The sequence below is a fragment of the Sciurus vulgaris genome (genome assembly GCF_902686455.1).
Source record: "Sciurus vulgaris genome assembly, chromosome: 10".
In the NCBI taxonomy this organism is placed as follows: Eukaryota; Metazoa; Chordata; class Mammalia; order Rodentia; family Sciuridae; genus Sciurus; species Sciurus vulgaris.
This window is the reverse complement of record NC_136470.1, coordinates 28,896,093-28,919,163: the sequence shown is the minus strand read 5'-3', so window position 1 is coordinate 28,919,163 and position 23,071 is coordinate 28,896,093. Positions and strand designations below refer to the sequence as shown.

The window sequence follows — 23,071 nt, the reverse complement described above, 5'->3', positions numbered from 1 at the left end:
TTCCACCCCAGGCTCTCCCAACCATAATTTGCCACATGACAAGACACCCAGGTGATGTGCACAATACACCTGAAAAACATTGATCTAGAAAACAATTTACAAACTGCCAAATAATTCCCTGCTGCTTTATACAATTAAACTCTCTGGCTTAGCTTTCTCAATGCCTACTTAACAGGGTTATTGCTACCACGAGTGTGAACTCATTTGGTAAAGAACACATTTTGTAAACCAAAGGTACTTTTGCTAGTTCCAAGATCTGAAAAGTTTCTGCTACCTTCTTTCTTGTGTTCTAGAAAAAAAAAAATTTAAAAACTTGAAATTCTTACTAAAAACCATAATTCCATGTATGATAAAGTTATCTCATATCTTAAGAGATATTCCATAGAAAAAATGCTTATTTGATCTTACTATGGGATTTCTGGGCCACAAATAAATTCACATGGGCTCTTTTCTCTGATCTCTGCTTATCTAAGCAATTACTCTGACTAAAGTATATGTGTACAGTTTTTATTACCAGGTGGGCCATATTTGGTGAGTTAGCAAGTACTTTATTCAGTAATCACACTTAAATCTACTTTCCAATTAGTGTTCCCCACCTCAAATATTTCAAATAATGAAGTAAAGTCCATATAAAAGAAGTAATATAGCTATATAAGGTAATAGGTGATTAATAAGTAATAACTTTAAAATACATTGAAAAATGAATGAAAACATTTGAAGACACAAATTCCAAGTACGTTCAGGGCATCTCTCTCCTACTATGTTATTTAAATCATTTGGTTTTATCTGAAATTTCACTTGAAAGAGGCTACTTTTTTTTTTTTTTTTTTTTAGCACAAGTTCTGAGTTTTATTTAATTGCAAGGAATGCATCCCAGGTATACATTTCTTTCTCTTCCACTTTCTTTAGCTGCTAACATTGCCCTTGCAAAGACAACAAACATTGTTAAGGTGTTGGAAGAGTGATTTATTAAATCTACCTGTGAAGTGATACATTCTCTAGGAAGTCTTCTGAAATATTTTTAAAAGTTTATTTACAATTGAAAGCAGATGGTTCTGTAAAATTTACAGGTAATTACAAACTTTCTAAACTCAAAACATACATACATTTCAACATGTAAAGAGAAGCCCATTTTCTTCAAAAGCAGCTTTCTACCACTTTCTCATAAAAATATTTTTAAAAAAACAACATAGTTTTGAAAACCTATATTTAACCCAAATCAAGATTTTTCTATAAATGATACCTCTTTCCAAAAAGTATAAAAGCCATCACAGAATGTGATGTTAAACCAATCTCTCCACAATGAGTATTTTACTTTTGAGGAACATTGTACAGTATTTCCTTTTTAACCTTTCATGTTAACTGTGTATATGCTATGTAAACACACCACTAATCCTCATCATTCAGTTATGCAGTCAAATGTCACATAAACCAGATACCATATAAACTGTCATACCATAAATTCAAAAATGGCAAAAGGCAATCTTTTTGTTTAAATATATTTTTAGTTGCCAATGTATATTTTTTATTTATTATGTGGTGCGGTGCTGAGAATCGAACCTAGTGTCCCACATGTTAGGCAAGCCACTGAATCACAACCCCAGCTTGCAAAAGGCAATCTTTTTTTTTTTTTTTTTTTTTTTTTTTTAGTTGTAGATGGACACAGTATCTTTATTTTATTTATTTTTATGTGGTATTGAGGATCAAACCCAGTGCTTTACATGTGCTACCACTGAGCTACAACCGCAGCCCACAAAAGGCAATCTTTATGAAATACGAAAGCTTAAGAAAATCTTTTTAATAAAAGACAATCAATGCTGTCCTGATTTTTGGAAAAATTACCACTCTTCCTTTTACTTTCCCCCACTGTGAATTGTACCTTTTATAGCAGTTTTACTACACAAAGATATTTATAGCACTTTTACTTAAGCCAGCCTTTTAGCTGGTTGCTTTCTTTTCTATACTCTGAATTTTTTTAAAAGGAACGAAAATTAGACTCCTTAGTTTCAGTTTTTTTTTGTCACTTTTTAGGTTCTTCTAGAATGATTTTCCTCAGAAAAGGATAAATCTAAGAACTCAAAGAAGCAGAAGGAAATGAAAAAACACAACAACTTGACACTTGCAGAATTTAAAAGCTATAAATATATTTATAGGTCCCTTCGACTTATCAGGACAAAAAGTCAAAAAAACTTTCTGAACATAAACATAAAAATAGAGCACATTTATTAACAGTAGGAAAACTCCTAAGGTTATAGTATCAATGTATTAAATTTTACATAGTAACACAGTCAAAAGCATTAGAAATTCATTGCCAGATATTCCAAGCCTTATCCTGAAAACTTGTCTGACATGTACCATTAACATATAACAAAGTATGGCATTTATTTTACAGGAAGAAAAAATAAGTTTCATCACAAAAACATATTTACTAGATTGCAGCTTTGATTAAGTTCTACAGATATATTTTAAAGATTAAAAAAGAAAAACAAGATTCATCTCTAAAATAAAAGTCATATGTATATATGATAATAACCTTTATGCTCTTAGAATGTAAAACACTTAGAAACTTTTATTTTTGGGACCAGGGATTTAACTCAGGAGTGTTTAATCACTGAGTCACATCCCCATCTCTGTTTATTTTTTATTTTGAGACAGGAGCTCCCTAGATTGTTGAGGGCCTCGCTAAGTTGCTGAGGCTGACTTTGAATCCACAATCCTCCTGCCTCAGCCTCTGGAGCCACTTGGATTCCAGGTGTATGCCACTGCACCCGGCAGAAGCTTTTGAACTCTAGAAATTTTGACCACTTAATCTATTTGGCTTTAACATTGTCTATGTTCTCTTCTGAGAATCACAATGATATTTTCAGTCCATCAATCCAACATGGATAGAGCCATTCTATTTTTTTTTCTTCTTCTTTGGTGGCTCATCTTCAGAGCTGCTATCTGTGCTGGTGCTGCTGCTACTGGAAGAGCTGGAGTCTGAGTCTGAATCAGTGGAGGAGGCTGAAGATGAAGAACTAGAGGAGCTCTCGTCAGTGTCACTGTCCTCTGGAGAAGATGAGGTAGATGTTTCTTCACTCTCTGAGGATGAATCACTGGCTGAACTGTCACTGCTACTGGAACTAGTTACACTCTTTGACCTTTTTTTCTTGGTCTTTTTTTCTACATTAGTCTCTCCAATGCTTTGTTGTAATAATAATCTGTTTTCTTTTTCTTTTAAAGCTTTCTTTAGTTCTGCTGTTCTTGAAGGCCTATGGAGGTATTTTCATTTTCCTGTGCATTCATAAGTCCAATGTCCAAATTCCAAGCATTTCTGACATCTTACATGTTGCTTATTTGCTTCAGCTTGTCTCCGCGCTATAAGCCAGTGCATGGGAGTCGCCATCTTCGAAAGAGGCTACTTTTTAATGCTAGATTTTTTCCAACTGATAATGTGATATACAACAATGTTCATTTTGACAAGTTTCCAAAGAGCCCAAATCTGTTTGTAAAGAAGATATTTGACCTATTGTGCTTTTCTTGAATGTACCCTCCCTAGGCAATCAATTTAAAAGGAAACTGTATCTTTGTAACTTTGATACAAAATGGCTAAATGATTTCTTGGTTTCCCTTTTAGGACCTTGACTTTTTTTTTTAACTTAATTTTGAAAGTTAGTATTAAAATAAGCAGAAACACAGAGTATTAAAGTGTGGATAGTCCCCCCCCACACACACACTATTCTTTCTCTTTTCTTCCAATTTTACCTAAAGCTATATGCATATACAGCAAGGAAGAGTTGAAAATTGCATATGTGTATTTAATTTTCTTGGTTAATGCAAAATATGTGACATCTTTAATCACTTGTACATATTAAAATTGCATTAACTTTAGTGCTAGATTCTTAGACATTACTGCTACAACTCTCACATAAAATTTATTTCCAATCTATTTCCATTTTCTTCATCATTTCTTTATATTATTCCTTAAATTTTTTTTTATTGTAAACAAATGGGATACATCTTTGTTTCTCTGTTTGTACATGAAGTAGAGGCATACCATTTGTGGTAAACTAGGGTAAGAGTTTTTGATTCATTCTGTTATTTTTTTCCTTCCCCTCCCACCCTTCCCACCCCTCTTTTCCCTCTATACAGTCCCTCCTTCCTCCATTCTTGCCTACCTCCCACCCACCATTATGTGTCATCATCCGCTTACCAGCGAGATCATTCATCCTTTGGTTTTTTGAGATTGGCTTATCTCACTTAGCATGAGATTCTCCAATTTCATCCATTTGCCTGCAAATGCCATAATTTTATTATTCTTTATGACTGAGTAATATTCCATTGTGTACACAATTATATATTATAATATATCCATTGTGTAATTATAATATATCCATTGTGTGTGTGTATATAATATATATATATATATATATCACAGTTTCTTTATCCAATGACTGAGTAATATTCCATTGTGTGTATATATATATATACACACAATTATATATTATAATATATCCATTGTGTAATTATAATATATCCATTGTGTGTGTGTGTGTATATATATATATCACAGTTTCTTTATCCAATCATCAATTAAAGGGCATCTAGGTTGGTTCCACAATCTGGCTATTGTGAATTGAGCAGCTATGAACATTGATGTGGCTACATCACTGTAGTATGCTGATTTTAAGTCCTTTGGGTAGAGGCCAAGGAGTGGGATAGCTGTGCTATGTGAGTCCTGTTAAGGAAGTCTGATCCTATGCCAACATGTTGAAGACTTGGACCTGCTTTTTCTTCTATAAGATGCAGGGTCTCTGGTCTGATTCCAAGATCCTTGACCCATTTTTCAGTTGAGTTTGGGCAGGGTGAGAGATAGGGGTTTAGTTTCATTCTGTTGCATATGGAGTTCCAGTCTTCCCAGCACCATTTGTTGAAGAGGCTATCTTTTCTCCATTGCATTTTTTTGGCACCTTTGTCTAGTATGATAAAATTGTATTTATTTGGGTTTGTGTCCATGTCCTCTATTCTGTACCATTGATCTACCTGTCTATTTTGGTACCAATACCATGCTGTTTTTGTTACTATTGCTTTTTCAGAGTTGAAGGTCTGATATTGTGATACCCCCTGCTTCACTCTTTCTGCCAAGGACTGCTTTAGTTATTCTGGGTTTCTTATTCTTCCACATGAATTTCATGATTACTTGCTCTATTTCTGTGAAGTACATCATTGGGATTTTAATTGGAATTGCATTGAATCTGTATAGCATTCTTGGTAGTGTGGCCATTATGACAATATTAATTCTGCCTATCCAAGAACATGGGAGATCTTTCTATCTTCTAAGGTTTTCTTTAATTTTTTTCTTTAGTGTTCTGTAGTTCTCATTGTAGGGGACTTTCACCTCTTTTGTTAGATTGATTCCCAAGTATTTTATTTTTTTCGATGCTACTGTGAATGGGGTACTCTTCCCGATTATTCTTTCCAAAGATTCATCACTTATGTATAAAAATGCATTAGATTTATGTGCATTGATCTTATATCCCACTACTTTACTGAATTCACTTATGAGTTCAAAAAGTTTTCTGGTGGAATTTCCAGGTTCCTCTAAATATATAATCATGTCATCAACAAGTAGGGATAGCTTGAGTTCTTCTTTTCCTATTCGTATCCCTTTAATTTCCTTGTTCTGTCTAATTGCTCAGGCTAGAGTTTTGAAGACAATGTTGAATAGAAGTGGTGAAAGAAGGCATCCCTGCCTTGTTCCAGTTTTTAGAGGGAATGCTTTCAGTTTTTCACCATTTAGAATGATATTGGCCATGGGCTTAGCATAGATTGCCTTTACAATGTTAAGGAATGTTCCCACTACCCCAGTTTTTTCTAGTGTTTTGAGCATGAAGGGATGCTGTATTTTATCAAATGCTTTTTCTGCATCTATTGAAATAATCATGTGATTCTTAACTTTTAGTCTGTTGATATGGTGAATTACATTTATTGATTTCCGAATGTTGAACCAACCTTGCATCCCTGGGATAAAATCCACTTGATTCTGGCGCACTATCTTTTTAATATATTTTTGTATGCGATTTGCTAAAATTTAGTTGAGAATTTTTGCGTCAATGTTCATTAAGGATATTGGTCTGAAATTTTCTTTCCTCGATGTGTCTCTGTCTTGTTTAGGTATCAGGGTGATATTGGCTTCATAGATTGAATTTTGCAGGGTTCCCTCCTCTTTTATTCATTCTATTTCATGGAATACCTTGAAAAGTATTGGAATGAGCTGTTCTTTAAAGGTTTTGTAGAACTTGATTGAGAACCCATCTGGTCCCGGACTTCTCTTTGTTGGTAGGCTTTTGATGACTTCTTTGATGTCATTACTTGAAATTGATCTATTTAAATTGTGTATGTCCTCCTCCTGGTTCAGTTTAGGTAATTCATATGTCTCTAGAAACCTGTTGATGTCTTCAAGATTTTCTATTTTGTTGGAGTATAGATTTTCAAAATAGCTTCTCATTGTAGAGGACTTTCACCTCTTTTGTTAGATTGATTCCCAAGTATTTTATTTTTTTCAAGGCTATTGTGAATGGGGTAGTTTTCCCAACTTCTCTTTCTGAGGATTCATCACTGATGTATAAAAATGCATTAGATTTATGAGCATTGATCTTATATCCTGCTACTTTACTGAATTCACTTATGAGTTCTAAAAGTTTTCTGGTGGAATTTCCAGGTTCCTCTAAATATATAATCGTGTCATCTGCAAGTAGGGATAGCTTGAGTTCTTCTTTTCCTACTCGTATCCCTTTAATTTCCTTGGTCTGGCTTTAATTTTCTAGCTCTGGCTAGAGTTTTGAAGACAATGTTGAATAGAAGTGGTGAAAGAAGGCATCCCTGCCTTGTTCCAGTTTTTAGAGGGAATGCTAAAAGTGTTTTGTATTTCACTCATGTCTGTCATGATATTTCCTTGTTCATTCCAAATTTTAGTAATTTGAGTTTTCTCTCTCCTTCTCTTTGTTAGTGTGGCTAAGGGTTTATCAATTTTGTTTATTTTTCCAAAGAACCAACTTTTTATTTTGTCAATTTTTTCGATTGTTTCTTTTGTTTCAATTTCATTGATTTCAGCTCTGATTTTAACTATTTCCTGTCTTCTACTACTTTTGGTGTTGCTCTCTTCTTCTTTTTCTAGGGCTTTGAACTGTAGGATTAGGTCATTTATTTATTATTTTTCTTATTTTATTGAATGTGCTACATGAAATAAATTTTCCTCTAAGTACTGCTTTCATAGTGTCCCAGAGATTTTGATATGATGTATCTTTATTCTCGTTTACCTCTAAGAATTTTTTTATTTCCCCCCCTGATGTCTTGTGTTATCCATTCATCATTCAATAGGGTATTAGTTAATCTCCAGGTGTTGGAGTAGTTTCTGTTTTTTATTCTGTCATTTATTTCTAATTTCAATCCATTATGATCTGATAGAATACAAGGTAGTGTCTCTATCTTCTTGTATTTGCTAACAGTAGCTTTGTGGAATAATATATGGTCTATTTTAGAGAAGGATCCATGTGCTGCTGAGAAGAATGTATTCACTCTTTGTTGAATGGTATATTCTATATATGTACATTAATTCTAAATTATTGATTGTGTTTTTGAGATCTATGGTTTTTTCATTCAATTTTTATTTGGAAGATCTGTTCAGTGGTGAGAGAGGTGTGTTAAAGTCACCTAGTATTATTGTGTTGTGGTCTATTTGATTCCTGGAATTGAGAAGGATTTGTTTGACGTACATGGATGAGCCAATGTTCGGGGCATAGATATTTATGATTGTTATGTCTTGCTGATTTATTTTTCCCTTAAGCATTATGAAATGTCCTTCTTTATCTCTTCTGACTACCTTTGGCTTGAAGTCCACTTTATCTGATATGAGGATGGATACTCCAGCTTTTTTGCTGTGTCCATGTGCGTGGTATGTTTTTTCCCATCCTTTCACCAGTGGTCTGTGGGTATCTCTTTCTATGAGATGAGTCTCTTACAGGCAGTATATTGTTGGATCTTTCTTTTTAATCCAATATGCAAGTCTGTGTCCTTTGATTGATGAGTTCAGGCCATTAACATCAGGGTTATTATTGAGATATGATTTGTATTCCCAGTTATTTGTCTCTTTTTTTTTTTTTTTTTTTTGACACAACTTGGATTCTCCTTTATTTGGCTGTTCCTTTAGGGTAGTTCCTCCCTTTGTTGATTTACATTGTTGTTTTTCATCTCTTCCTCATGGAATATTTTGCTGAGAATGTTCTGTAGTGCCGGCTTTCTTTTTGTAAATTCTTTTAGCTTTTGTTTATCATGGAAGGATTTTATTTCATCGTCAAATCTGAAAATAAGTTTGCTGGGTATAAGATTCTCGGTTGGCATCCATTTTCTTTCAGAGCTTGAAAAATATTGTTCCAGGCCCTTCTAGCTTTTAGTGTCTGGGTTGAAAAATCTGCTGATATCCGTATTTTTTTTTCACTTTGAATGTAATTTGATTTTTTTCTATCGCAGCCTTTAAAATTCTGTCTGTACTTTTTATGTTAGGTATTTTATTATAATGTGCCTTGGCGTGGTTCTATTGTAATTTTGTATATTTGGAGTCCTATGAGCCTTTTGTATTTGATTTTCCATTTCATTCTTCAGATTTGGAAAATTTTCTGATATTATTTCATTGAATAGATTTTTCATTCCTTTAGTTTGTTTCTCTAAGCCTTCCTCAATCCCAATAATTCTTAAATTTGGCCTTTTCATGATATCCCATAATTCTTGTAGATTCTGTTCATGATTTCTTACCATCTTTTCTGTTTGGTTAATTTTGTTTTCAAGATTAAATATTTTGTCTTCAATATCTGAGGTGCTTTCTTCCAGGTGTTCTATCCTATTGGTTATGCTTTCTATGGAGTTTTCTACTTGGTTTATTGTTTCCTTCATTTCAAGGATTTCTGTTTGTTTGTTTTTTTTTTTTTTTTTTTTCAGTAGCTCTAACTCTTTATTGAAATGATCTTTTGCTTCTCACATTTGCTCTTTTAACTATTGATTGGTGCAATCATTCAATGCCTGCATTGGCTCTTTCATCTCATCATTCAAAGCCTGCATTTGCTCTTTCATCTCATCGTTTGCTTCTCTGATCATTTTAAATATGTACATTCTGAACTCCCTTTCTGACATTTCTTCTGCCATGCTGTCATTGGATTTTATTGCTGTAGCTTCTAGGTTTCTTTGGGACATTTTCTTCCCTTGTTTTCTCATATTGCTCAGGTATCTATCCCTCTAGTAGTGAAACTCTGAGATATTGCAGATTTCCTCTTTTGACTACTATTGTCCCTGTAGATTTCCAACAACTCACCTCCTAGCCTTCAGGAGCCTGAAGTCTTGGAGGAACTTGATAGTGCAGTGCTCCACAAGGAAGCTGCCCCTCTAGGGGTGGTGGCTTTCAGGTGGGGTATATTCCCTGTTAGTGGGCAGAGGCACCTCCACTTGTTGACTGATGGTCAGCCAAAGGGGGACTAGACTGCAGACTGGGGCATGTCTGGTCTGGCCCTGTGTCTCTGGTTCTACTGCCCTGGTGGGAAAGCCTCATGCAGCAGGGAAGACTCACCCGGCGGGGAAGTTTCACTGGGCAGCTCTCCTCTGAGCAGTTCCCTTTGGTCCAGAACTACCACCTGGACTGGGCAGCTCTCCTCTGCGGTGTTCCCAGGGGTCCTGACCTACCATCTGGGCTGGGGAGCCTGGCCCTGTGAGGGACTCCCTCACTGAGTGGCCCTTCTCTGCTACATTCCCTGTGGATGGGAGCTACCTCCTGGGCCAGGGCCTCTCGATGTGCGGCCCTCCTCCGAGAATCTATCTGCAGTCTGGTCCTGCTGCCTGGGCCTGGGACCCTCACTCTGCATTGAAGCCTCTCGCTGTGCGGCCCTCCTCTACAATGCTCCGGTTGACCGGGTTCATGGCTCCAGCGGGGGAGTCTTAATGGACCACTCTACTCCATGAAATTCCCTGCATTCCAGGACTACTGCCCCATCCGGGGAGCCCACCCAATGGGAGAGATGCACCCGGTGGCTCTGAGTTGGTCCCAAGTCTCTCAATACCTCCTCTTCTTGAATCCTGAGTCCTGTCAAAGGTCCTCCAGTCTCCTGTAGGCGTCTAGGAAAGGGAGCCGCTCTTTGGATGATGATGGCCACACCCTCAGGAATAATTCAAAATGCCTGCACCAGCCTCTAAAGAAGCTGGGGAGCCCCAACGAGGGTGCGCTGAGTCAGCACAGAGGCAAGTGCAGCGACCCTCAGCAGTACGGTGGGCAGACAGGCAGGCTCAGTGATGGCAACTGACCTCAGCTTGGGGGTTGGGCGGGGTCGCTCAGTGATGGCGTCTGACCTCGGTGTCTTTTTATATTATTCTTGCTTTTCTTTTTATAGTACTGTAGAACTTTTTTTAAAAAAATTTCTATTAGTTGTTGATGAACTTTATTTATTAATTTATATGCAGTGCTGAGAATTGAACCCAGTGCCTCACACATGCTAGGCAAGTGCTCTACCCCCGAGCCATAATCCCAGCTCCTATAGTACTGTAGAACTTTTTTAAACCCACATTAAAATAACATTACATTGAAATATCAAGTTCTAGAGATGAGCAGAGTCAAAGGTTGTTTCTTCAAGGAACAATGTAGAATTAAAAATAAAAATGACTACATGCTTTCCTATATACATGCTACAGGGAAGATATAAAAGGTGAGACACTCGACTTCATAATTTTTCTGAAAAGACACTAAAAGTGCTTTGCAAATTTCTTTTCTAGGGCTCAGAAACATGAAACAGTATTCTTAAACTATTAGTTGCATTACATTTGTTCTTCTTCCAAAAAATACCTTATTCAAATTTAAATTGCTGATATTCTCAGACTCAGAGAAATGGCAGTGGCAGAGGTGCAGGGAAACAATCTTGCCTCTTGAACATCCTCAGTGTCACAGAAACTAGAACAACTAGGTAGTAAAAGATTATAAAACTAATGACACCACGTGACTCTGCCACCAGCATTCTGCACAGTCTGGAGGAGAAAATAATGTAAAATGTTCCTTGGGTTTATTTGTAAATACAACACTCATTGGAGATAATAAGGAACTGTCAATGTTCCAGAAGAGTCTGGAGAGAATTGATTCTATTTGACAATAAACCAAGTGGTTTAGTTGGAGGAAAGAAAAATTTGCTTAGAAATGTTGCTTCACTCAATAATATATTTTTCAAAAATTATATTGGAAAAATCATAAATAATTTTTCAAAGTATTAAAAATGATCCAAACTGCAAAATTTGTTAATGAAAGCAGCAAGTTAAAAAGTGTAAAGTGTGAGATCAATAATATAAAAGACGTGAGGGTGGAGAAAGGTGAAAGTTTAGAATTTTTTATGCAATTGAAGTAAAGTTGTTATTACCTTAGAACAGAATTATAACAAGATGTTTTTTGTAAGCCCCGTGGTAATCATGAAGAAAAAAACTTTCAGTGGACCCAGAAAAATTAAAAAAAAAAAAAAAAACAACGGGGAGGGAAATCAAAGAATCAAAGCATTGCACTGAAAATTTATTGAATCACAAAGGAAGATAACAAAATTGGAAGAGAAGAATAAAGGAGCTATTCAGCAGGAAACACTTAACAAAAGTAATTCCTACAAATCAATAATTATTTTAAATATAAATGGATTAAATCCTCTAATAAAAAGTAATTGAATAGATTAAAAAACAAAATTCAATAATATGCTGCCTACAAAGCACACACTTTACTCTTAAGGATACATATAGGGAGGAAAAAAATATCTAATGCAAATGACAAAAAAGAACAAGGTTGACTATATTTTAAAAAAATAGATTTTTCAGCAATATCTGTCACAAAAGAAAAAGTCACTCTCTGATAATAAAACGGGTTGATTCAAGAGGATACAATAATTATAAATATATTTATATGTATCCAACATTGAAGAACCTGAATATGTAAAGTAAGTTTTCTAAATAAAAAATATAAGCACTGTGATGGTAGTTTTATGCATTTACTAAACTGAGGAATGTGGTGCGTAGATACCTGGCCAAACATTATTCTGTGAGGGTGTTTCTGGATAAAATTAACATTTGGATCGCTAGACTGAGGAAAGCAGATCTCTATCTCCATGTGGGTGGTCCTCACCCCATGTGTTAGAAATATGAAGAGCAGATAGCTGGTAATGGGTTTAAGAAAGACTCCAGTAAGGGAGACCACAGAACCAAAATCATAGGCTGGCTGGGGGAAACTTGCAGTACAAGCAGTTCAGTTATGCTGAACCAGAGGTCAAGGCAGGAAAGAGAAGAGAATGTAGCTAGCTGGTCATGAATCTGAGGTGCATCATGGATGGCTTGTAAGTATTGTTGAAGCATCTGAAATGCAGTCTACAGAAACTGGGGGTTTGCAACAAGGTTCTGAAGCAACCTGATTTAGTGATTCTGACGTCTTCCACAGTTCTGACAGTTCTGTTGAAGCCTGGTTTTAAGGTAAAAAACGTGCAGGTAACTAGACTAGTAAAGAGAGCATGGTAATGGCCCAACCAGAATTGAGGTAATTGCGTGGAAAGGGAAAAGGACAGAAAACTCCAGAAAATAGTTAAGCATTAAAATTATCAGAAATTCTTGCTGGATGGATGTAAAACTGTGGGAGAGATGATTAGACAGAAATGTAGGAAGAGGTCCAATTTAAAGGGAAGATGACACATTCAGGTTTCAAAATATTAGGATGAGAATGGATGGGTGGTTCACAGGAAGTTGGACATATTAAACCAGAGAATTCTGGGAATTCTGACTACAATGTATGGCAGTTAAGCAAGAGCGTGGACATCCACACTAGTGTCTTAAGCATGAGATACCACCGCCCCCCAAGTTATTAAAAATGACAAATACTCCAAAATAGGACACCTGATAAGCACCAACAATACAGGAAAAACTGTGTGAAACAAGCCCATGAAGAAGGCAGAGAAGAGATGAGAACCATCAAAAACTGGGTTAGAGAAGGCAAGTGTGCTTAAACTCAATATTCACTCTTCATCTAAAATTTGTTTTTTAATTATTTATGAATTCCCCATGCACAGAATTAAATTATTCTAGACAAGAATTAATTTTACAAAAGGAATCATTTTTCCCCTGGAAAAACTCAGTAGATTCCGTGAAAGCCATTGATGGAAAGTACTCACAAACACTAAGAATTTGTTTCCCTGTACACTGCATTTTCCCCTCACGATCCCCTCTGTAGGAAACTTATTAATCTGTTTTGTTTTATCCTAGAACTGTATTTTTACATTTAATTACACATACAGCACATGCATAGTCTCACTAAAGGGCATTTCTTAATAAAGGCAATACAACGTGCGTCTGTACTCCAGCAAGGTCAACCCATGAGAAGAATAAATAAAAAGATAATTGAGTAACTGATAGAATCGTCTGGGAAGATACAAAGGGAGATCATGTCTGGAGGACAAAATGATGGAAAAATAAATAGAAAATGATGAGGTCACAAGGTGAAATGATAAAGAGAATTGGACCTGGAGTCAGGAGACAAGGGTTCTTGTTCTGTGACTTACTTTGTAGTCTAGGACAAAACAATTTATCTATGCTCGAGTTTCCCAGTTCTGGCTATGCAGACCCCATTCTCTATGCAGCAGCCATGGTGATCTTTGGAAAACATAATTCAAATCATATCACATCCCCATCTAATCCTTCCAATAGTTTCTTTTACATTTAAAATAAAACATAGTCCTTTCCCCATAACCCCAGCCTCCTACATGAACGGGACTCTGTCCACCTCTCTGAACTCTCTTGTTCCTCCCTTTTGCTTTCATTTGCTGATCCTGGCTTGCTTATTTTTGTTAAAGCCCATGAAGCTCACATTTGCCGTTTGTCTGCCTGGAACACGGAACCTAATTTCTTTGTGGTATTGGCCGTTTCTTGTTATTTAGGTGACAGCTCAAACACCACATCTTCAGAGATACTTGCCTTGACTTCATATTGGAAAATGCCCACTCTTGTTCATCAATCTCTATCAAACTATGACTTATCTTCTTTATAAAACTTGGTAGTATAGAAAATCATATCTTGTTCACTATTTATGTGTTTATATGTTGTGTGTGTCCCTCTATGAAACATCTCCTTGCCTATCTTATTCATCACTGAAATCTCAGACTCTAGTCTCACAATTTATACTTCATAAGTATTTGTAAAGAAAAGGAAGAAAAGGCTGGAAAGGAGAAAGGTAATCAGAGAGGAAAGAAACAATAAAGTAATTTGACAATAAAATAGGGAAATATTGGAAGTTTTATTGGGAAAAACCATCAAGGAATTATTTAAATACCACAACATCTTGTCTATATTTAAATACCACACAATCGTTACGATTTAAAAGAATTCCCCAGATCATTGCTTTCCTTTTCTTGATATTTCAGCGAAATCTGAACAGTGCAAAGAGTTTTGTGTATATGTAGGGGAGTGAGTGTGAATGTGTGTTGTAATTTTCATGCTTTATTTGGGTGAAACTGGGGTATGAAGAAACATGAGACACCCTCAGAGCACAGTCAAGATGTCAGCATTCACAAACCCATGTGCTACTCCCCTAAATTACACTCCTCCAGCTGGCTTGGTTAATTTTGAAGTGGATAAAGCTAACAGTGCCAGATCACACCCAAACAGTATAAAGCTATATAAGAACACAATAAAACAGTGATAAACAATAGATTATTTCAGTGGCATATGGCAGACACACGGTCAGGCCAGCCTCAATGGCAACCTTTGGATTCTGTTTAAAAATCAGTGCCTGAATTGCAGCTTTATCATTCAAAGGCACTCCTTTCAAGCAGTAAGAAATTATTCCAAAGAACAGAAAGAGAGGGTTAGATAAAAACAAAAAGAAAACAGAATGACTATTAGAAAAGAAAGATCAACAAAACTAATGAGAAATACATACATGACGTTCTACAAAGGGCAATATAAAATTCAAGAAACCATTCACAGAGAGGTAGGGCAAAAACAGACTGATAGGAAGGTAAATAATATGGATAAGATCAGGGAGATGGGGATTGAAGGGAAAAGAGGAAAACAACGAAGCAATGAAATGAATCCCCCCCGTTTCCTGACTGGGTATAAAATCAATTTCTTTCCATCAGACGATACTATGGTTTGGATAAGTATCCTACAAAGGCCCTCGTATTAAATACTTGTTCCCCGGGGTGGCACTACTGGGAGACTGGAGAGCCTTTGAGACATAGTGCCTTGTGGAAGATCTTTGGGTCACTGAAGGCACAACCTTATAGCAGATAGGGGATTCCAAGCCTCTTCCTCTTTGTCTCTTCCTCTTCCTGTCCTTTAGATGAACTGCCATGTGCTGATGCCTCTATGTGCTTCTTTGTCACAGACCCAAAGCAACAAGGTCAATCAAACATGGATGGAAGCCTCCAAAACTATGAACCAAAAAACACCTCTCCTCTTTATAAGTTGATTATCTCAGGTATTAGACATAGTGAGGAGAAACTGACTACCAGAAATAATAAACAAAGCAATTCCATGTTCCATCTTTGTGAATGTTGGACATACATCGCTGAAAAGTTTACCTTTACCATCCCTAGAATAAAAATGCAATGTTTCCCTAAACTGCTACCATCTCCTGCATGAGGGATGTTTCAAGTAATGAGTAGTCATTTCAGATTTTTGCAATTAAAACTTTCTATTAAAGAATTCAGAGTGCAGTCTATTTTTTAATCTCCTAATATCCTATTTGTGCTATGTATTTTAATGTAAATAAGACTTCCTCAATATCTTATGTAGATATTCACTAATAATGGTAATACATTTTTTTCCAAAAGAAGTAGGTTCTTGATTGTGCAATGCCAATTGCTACTCTCATGTTTTTACATGATAGTTAATAACTGATAGTTTCTTGATGACATAAGTAGCCTAAATAAAATTAATTATTCACAAGTGAAACATTTCCAAAATAATTTATAACAAAAGTGGCATCATCAAGATGGCCAAAGCTGAAGCCCCAGTCATGTATGTAATACATCAGTGTATAACAAATACACTGTGTTATACAACAAGAACAGTAATGACATAGAAACTAGACATTATGAGAATTCAAAGTTCCATTTAAGATATAGGAGTAGCTCAAACCAGCCAAGTCAATGTGTCAAGAATGATCACATGGAAAGAAATGAGAGGAACAATTTCCCTTTACCTGTGTCAGCTCCTTCCTCAAGTTGGCACAGTTCAGGAGTGGAAGAGAAGGCTTTAGGCTATTACAGCTCCATTTGGGATTAAATGAAGAGTGCAGCATGTCTCCAAAATTCCAGATTACTGGAGGTTTTCTCAAGGACCTGTTTGGTTTTGGGGTGTTTTTGTTTTTGTCATTTTTACTTTCCTCAATTGGGCTACCAATGGAACAGGCACAGTTTGGATGCCTGCTGGTCAGGACCATGTGGCCATGTGGCACCATCAGGTGAAAGTGCCCAACTTGACCATTCTTGCTTGGCAGGGAGGGAGAAGAGTAGAATACATGCTTAGCATTCTGGCTCTTCAGAGAGCTACCCAATGAATTATTTTCTGTCTTGCTTCACTTGGAATACTGATTGAAAGTGGCATAGTTTGGATGTTCTGAAGCCATTGGGGAGAGAGGAAAGCAGTGAGCAGTCTGCTGCAGTCAACACAGTTCTGTGCACTTTCAAGGAGGTGCCCAGCGTCAGGGTTTTCTCTCAAGAGGGAGGGAGAAAAGTAGAGTATTATCCTGGCATTCCTGCTTCTTAGAGAGCTTCCATGGGGACAGAATCTGTCCTGCTCATTTAGGATACTGATGGGGAGCCAGCATATCATAGATGTCCAGTGGCCACTGATAGCAAGGTAAAGCTCTGAAGCTTGCTGCTGTAGAGTCAGAGGACTTGTGACTGGAGTGACAGATGAAAATGGGAGCTAAAGATTACGAGGTCCTGAGAAAGAAAAGAGCAATTCTCTTTCATTGAGAAACTGAATGCACAGACCCAGAAAAATCATCTCTCTTCCCCCTAAAAGTTTTCAGAGACCCTCCCCAGACTCTCTATCTGGGTCAATTGGTGAGGATTTTCCCCCAGTTCATAAAGATTGGGAAAGGTAGCAAACACCCAACACAAAGAAAAAGACAGCTCATAAAGGCAGTTCATAAAGATTTGGAAAGGTAGCAAACACCCAACACAAAGAAAAAGGGAAGCATGGCCCAGTTAATACAATAAAATAGAGCTCCAGAAACTGATTTTTCACCCAAAGACTTAAAATCAGCATACTACAGTAACAGTCACATCAATGTTTATAGCAGCTCAATTCACAATAGCTAGATTATGGAACCAAACTAGATGCTTTTCAATAGATGAATGGATAAAGAAACTGTGGTATATATACACAATGGAATATTATTCAGCCATACAGAAGAATAAAATTATGGCATTTGCAGGTAAATGGATGAAACTGAAGAATATCATGCTAGGTGAAATAACCAATCTCAAAAAACCAAAGGCTGAATGTTTCCCCTGATAAGGGGATGATGATACATAATGGGCGTGGGGCATAAGAGAAGAATGGAGGTACTTTGAATTATGTAGAGGGAAATCAGAGGGAGAAGCGGGCAGGGGTATGAAAGATGGTGGGATGAGACAGACATCATTTTCCTATGTATGTGCATGATTACATGAATGGTGTGAATCGACATTGTGTACAACCATAGAAACAAAAAGTTGTACCCAACTTGTGTACAAGTAATCAAAATGTAGTTTGTAAAAATTAAAAATTAAAAAAATTACAAAGAAAAAAAGAAATGCATTTCAACAATAAACAGTTTCAAATAAAGAGAATTGTGTTTTATGTTTTAAAAAATACAGAAATATATGAATTACTTGAAAATGAATTCAAAATAGCTAATAAATATTCTCAACAAACTCAAGAAAACAACGAATGAACAAAATAGGCAGGCATGAAGAAAGAAAATATTGAAAATAGCAAATGGAAAATTTGCAGTTGAAGAACACAATAACCAAACTGAATAATTCACTAGAAAGGGTCAATGGAAGACTTGCTCTTCAAGAAGAAGAAAGAATCAGCAAACTTGAACACAGATACATTTAAAAGGATCAGTCAGAGGAGTAAAAAGACAAAAAAGTGAACAATGTCTAAGGGACCCAATCAAGTGAACCAATGTAAGTATCATGGTTGTTTCACAAGAAAAATCAGGAGGAAGAATGAGATAAAATTCTTAAAAAAAAAAAAAATAACTAATGCAAAGAGAAAAAGAAAGAAAACAAATGAGTGCTACTGGGGATATGGAGAAATGTAATTCTTTACACTGTTGGTGGGCATGGAAAATAGTACAGCCACTATGGAAAATAGTATGGAGATTCTTCAAAAAATTAGAAATAGTACTATCACATAGCAATCCTATTTCTGGACCTTTGTCCAAAATAATTAAAACCAGGATGTGACAGAGATATTTGTACACTATGTTCACTGCAGCTTTATTCAAAATAGAGAAGAGATAGAAACAACCTAAATGTTCATCAGTAAGTAGATCAATGGATAAAGAAAATATGTATATATTTATACAATAGAATATTATTAAGCCATAAAAAAGAAAATTATGTCATGTGCTACAACGTGGTTGAACCTTAAGGACATTATATTAAGTGAAATAAGTTAGTCACAGAAGGTCAAATAGTGCTTAATTCCACTTATATGAAGTATGTAAAATAATCAAATTCATAGAAACAGAAAATAGAATAGTAGTTTCCAGGACTAGAGAGGAAAGTGGGAAAATTACTATTCAATGGGTATAGAGTTGTACTCGTGCAAGACGAAAAATTTCTAGCCAGGTGCAGTGGCACACACCTGTAATTCCAGTGGCTCAGTAGGCTAAAACAAGAGTAACACAAGTTCAAACCCAGCCTCAGAAAATTAGTGAGGCCCTAAGGAATTTTTTAATTTTAGGGCCGAGGATGTGGCTGAGTGGTTAAGCACCCCTGTGTTCAATCCCTGGGACTGAAAAAAAAAAAAAAAAGATGAAAAGATCTGCTATGTGATACATAATGTGCTATAGTTATAGTTAACAATACTGTACCACTAACCTAAAATGTATTGAGGTTAGATCATATGTTATACCCTTTTAAAATCAAAATGTAAAAATTATTTGTAGCATTCACAGAAAAAAAGATCTCTTTATCTTATTTGTATATACAATAGAACCTTTTGATCTATAATCTTTTCATTGTATATACAGTTAAAAAGAGTAACCATTGCAAAATGAAATTATCTTGGTTACTATGAAGGTTTACAGAATGAAATATTGATTTTTTGAACTGTAACAAAAAAATAAAGTTTTTTCTAACTTTAACTTCCTGTGTTCTAATAGTATAAAATTGTAAGTAAAAATGTCAACTCTCATGTGAAATGTTAAATTCCAAGGCCAGGTTGTATTAAGATAAAAGCAGGACTACATTCTTAAAACTTAAATTCATTTCTTCCTTCACTGTCCTCAAAAAGAGAGCCATCACAATAAAAATAAGAATGCAAGGATAATCAAAGGAACTTCCACAGATAAAGATGTTCTTTGCATGGTTTGTGGATTGCCCCAATCTAAAGAAGAGAATCCCAAAAGTGTGTATTCACGGAAGATCTTTGCTTTTTTAATATTTTAAAAAGTAACCACCGACTCATCAAATGTGGGTCCTGCTGTTCACTTATCTCACAACTGCCTTCTACCCCAAATAAATCATTTAATATTCACATTACTAGTGGAATCCTATAAACAAATAAAACTGATTTGCTCACATCCTTATTTTTTCTAGTCTCCTATGACAAAATCAGATATGGGCAAATAACTGGTGAATCCCATTCCTTAGGGACTATTTAATAAAACCGTTTAGAGGTAAGAGACTATGATTCCTGAGGAATTGTTAGTAATAAATTATGATTATGCTAATGGAAATGTTCACTTATTCATCTCCACAAAAACAGGAAAATCATGCTATTCAGATCTTCATTGTCTCCAACACTCCACAGTGTTCAATAAAAATGTATTGAATGAAGGAACATTCAAGGTTGTCTGGATTCAGTTTGGAAAGGGGAAATCAAGCAAAAATGCATGCCCGACAGTATATTAAAATGCTAAGCTCTTTTATTGCCACAGAAATGTTCGTGATGCTCAACATTAAGAGATCTACATATTCAGAGCCAGTCTCAGTCTGTAAATTTTATTAAAGTCATAAGATTTATTCACTTGTGTTTTCTTCTTAATAGTCACTATTTACAATTTAGTAGCTAAATCAGAGAATTAAGAACAATTGCTTGTCCACATAATTTTAACCAAAATATGCATTTCTCAAAACATAGAGTTACTGGTGCTAATATGATTTGAAGAAAGAACCTTAAAGTTCATGAAGAAAGACTCATACCGTGTCTGAGAGTGAAATACACAAAATCGTTCATTAACTTTGCCCTGGATAATCTACAAACAAATTTATATTTAGGTCTTAACCCTTAGCTTTATCAAAGCTTCAGTGCATCTATCTAGTGGCTTACTCTCTGTGAATCATTCTTTAAACAATCTCGCGAATGCATTTTCACAGTATACACATTCTTAGTATGATCTAACATTTTCAGTTCAATTGAATACCCATATTATTCATCCCAGTAGCTGTTACAACATTTACATTCTTCTTAAGTCCCTTAGTTGGACTTCCCCACCCGTTTTGAACAGATGGCTGAGCCTCCTACCTCACAGAGAAAACATTAACCATCCCTCACAGACTCCACCTCCCATATTATCTGCATGTGCCCGGCTTCCCCTCCCTCCCTTCTGTCCCAGAGGATGTGTTGCCTCTCTTTCCAAAGAAAACACTTTTATCTGTGTTCTTGACTTCATCTTCTGCTTTTCTTCTCTTTTTCTGCATTCCTTCAACAAATGCTTATTGTCTTCTCTTGCCAGAATATTGTAAGACTGGGGACATAGTATGAAATAAGAGACAAAACCCCTGTCCTTGTGGACTTCCCATTCTGTTGTGTGATCTCCAAGACCTTCCCAGTGACCACCACCTTTAAACCTTTAAGTTTTCAATTCATTCTCTCTCTCTCTCTTTCTCTCTCTCTCTCTCAGCTTAAAAGCCTGTTCCATTCATCCTCAGACTTTAAGTTCATCTCATCATTTTTCTGAATTTGAAAGCTTCCATCCTTTTATCTTCCTGTTACTTTTCTAGAATCGGTTATGGTTTCTTTTTCTACTTTCACTGCTCTTTTGACTTCTCAGTGCGCAGTAATTTTACTTTGTTCTCTGGACTCCACTGTAACATTATTTATCCTTAACCTTTGACATAGTCTTCTTTCCCATAAATTCTTGTGAATTCTAGGTCAGAATGTAGTCTACCCTCTTGATTACACTTTTTACTATTGCTTTCTTCTTTGCCTGCATCCTTACTGCTTGACCCTATAAGATGTTGCATTTGACATTCTGCCATGGTTTGCGTAGAGTTTGAGCATCCCCCAAAATTTCATGTCTATATGGCAATGAGGAGTGATACGGGACCTTTAAGAGGTGACATCCACTGGGGACACCTAGGTCAATTGAGGCTTCTCGTGTGAACCTTGGGTAGTTTTCTTACAGTGAGAGCACTATAATAAAATCCTGGCCCGGGCCTACCCACTTCTTCCTGCTGCCTTGTGCAGATCAGACTGCTTTCTCCTGCACTCTGCCATCATGTGATGCTATTTGCCTCTCTCTTACCAGAAGCCAGACCAATACAGCCAACCAATCTTAAACTTCAAATTTCTGAAATGGTGAGGGAAATGTAACTCCATAAGTAGCTTGTCTCAGGTATTTTGTTATAGTGATAAAAATCTGACTGATTTACCCTCTTTTCTCATTCTAACCCTTCTCCTTGAACCATCCTACCTGAGCCCACAGTTGTAGCTACCACCTATGTGCTAATGACTCCAAAATTTTGTATATTCAGACCCTTATGAACTTCTTATTTATATTTTCAAGATTCAAAAGACCATCTCAGCTAAATGCCTTCAGGCATCATATGATAAGGAAACGGTATATATTGCTATAGAAAAGCATAGAGACAAGTACTGCCAGCTGTGGAAATAAGAAGCTCCAAAATCTCAGTGGCTTCGTGAAACTGACTCATTTTTCTTGCTTATATAATGTTTACTTGGCAGTGGTTGTAGCAGCGTAGTGTGTGGATTAAAGGTTTTACTGGGACCCAAGTTCATGGAGACTGTTTTAATTAAGTAGTGCCCATTGTCATCCTTAGGGGTTTTAATCAGTAAGTCAAAGGGAAAAAAAGTCTAGAGAGTGACATGAAAGGTTTTTTTATGCACAGTTTCTGGGATTGGTATACTTTTTTCTCACATTCCAGAACAGAATATAGTGATACGGTCTCACCTAGAGAAGGAGGAATTGGGAATGATAGTCAAGACTAGGTAGTCACTTCATAAAAACCTCTACCTTATGCAAGTGTGTCTCTGAACTTCTTAATAAACGACTAGCAGTCTACCACCGGGGTTCATGGGTGACCTTTTCAGAGATAGAATTTTGTCTTTAGTTAGTTGAATAATGACTGAGAAAAATGATTATAGAGACTATCAGGATGTTTATCTTCCTCAAAGCATAAAACTGGTGTTGTGTTCACAGAATCAAAACTTTCTTTACTTGTTAAAGGAAAGAAAATGCTTGGGAAACAATGGGCCTCTCTGTCTTGTGTTTTTTTCCCCTTTTAATTCAACATCATGTAATCATCAAAAGAATGTTTCTCTTTCTTCCCTTATTTTCCTCTCTTTTAATTAATAAAATTATTTTTCTGGCAGTAAAAGTAATAGAATAATCTTTGGAAAACTCAGTTAATCATTTCATTCCCTGGAATAAGGCATTTGACCTTCTCACAATGAGTTCAAGAGGAAGTACAACTATATATCACACTGTGAGAGACTGGGCAATGGGACCTCAGCCAACTTTACCTGTTTTTCACTGAGCTTGAGTGTCTACCATCAATCCAGTGCCAAACTCACCCAT

The 23,071-nt window shown here is 36.1% G+C and overlaps 1 protein-coding gene and 1 pseudogene across 2 annotated transcripts in view; both read right to left on the bottom strand.

Moving 5' to 3' along the window:
• SAMSN1 (SAM domain, SH3 domain and nuclear localization signals 1) overlaps nt 1-23,071 on the bottom strand; it is a 341,315-nt gene that overhangs the window by 235,289 nt on the left and 82,955 nt on the right. The window lies entirely within an intron of this gene.
• Nucleotides 1,015-3,385, bottom strand: LOC306638063 (annotated as a pseudogene). Its single transcript has one exon. The product of its transcript is annotated as an uncharacterized misc_RNA (transcript).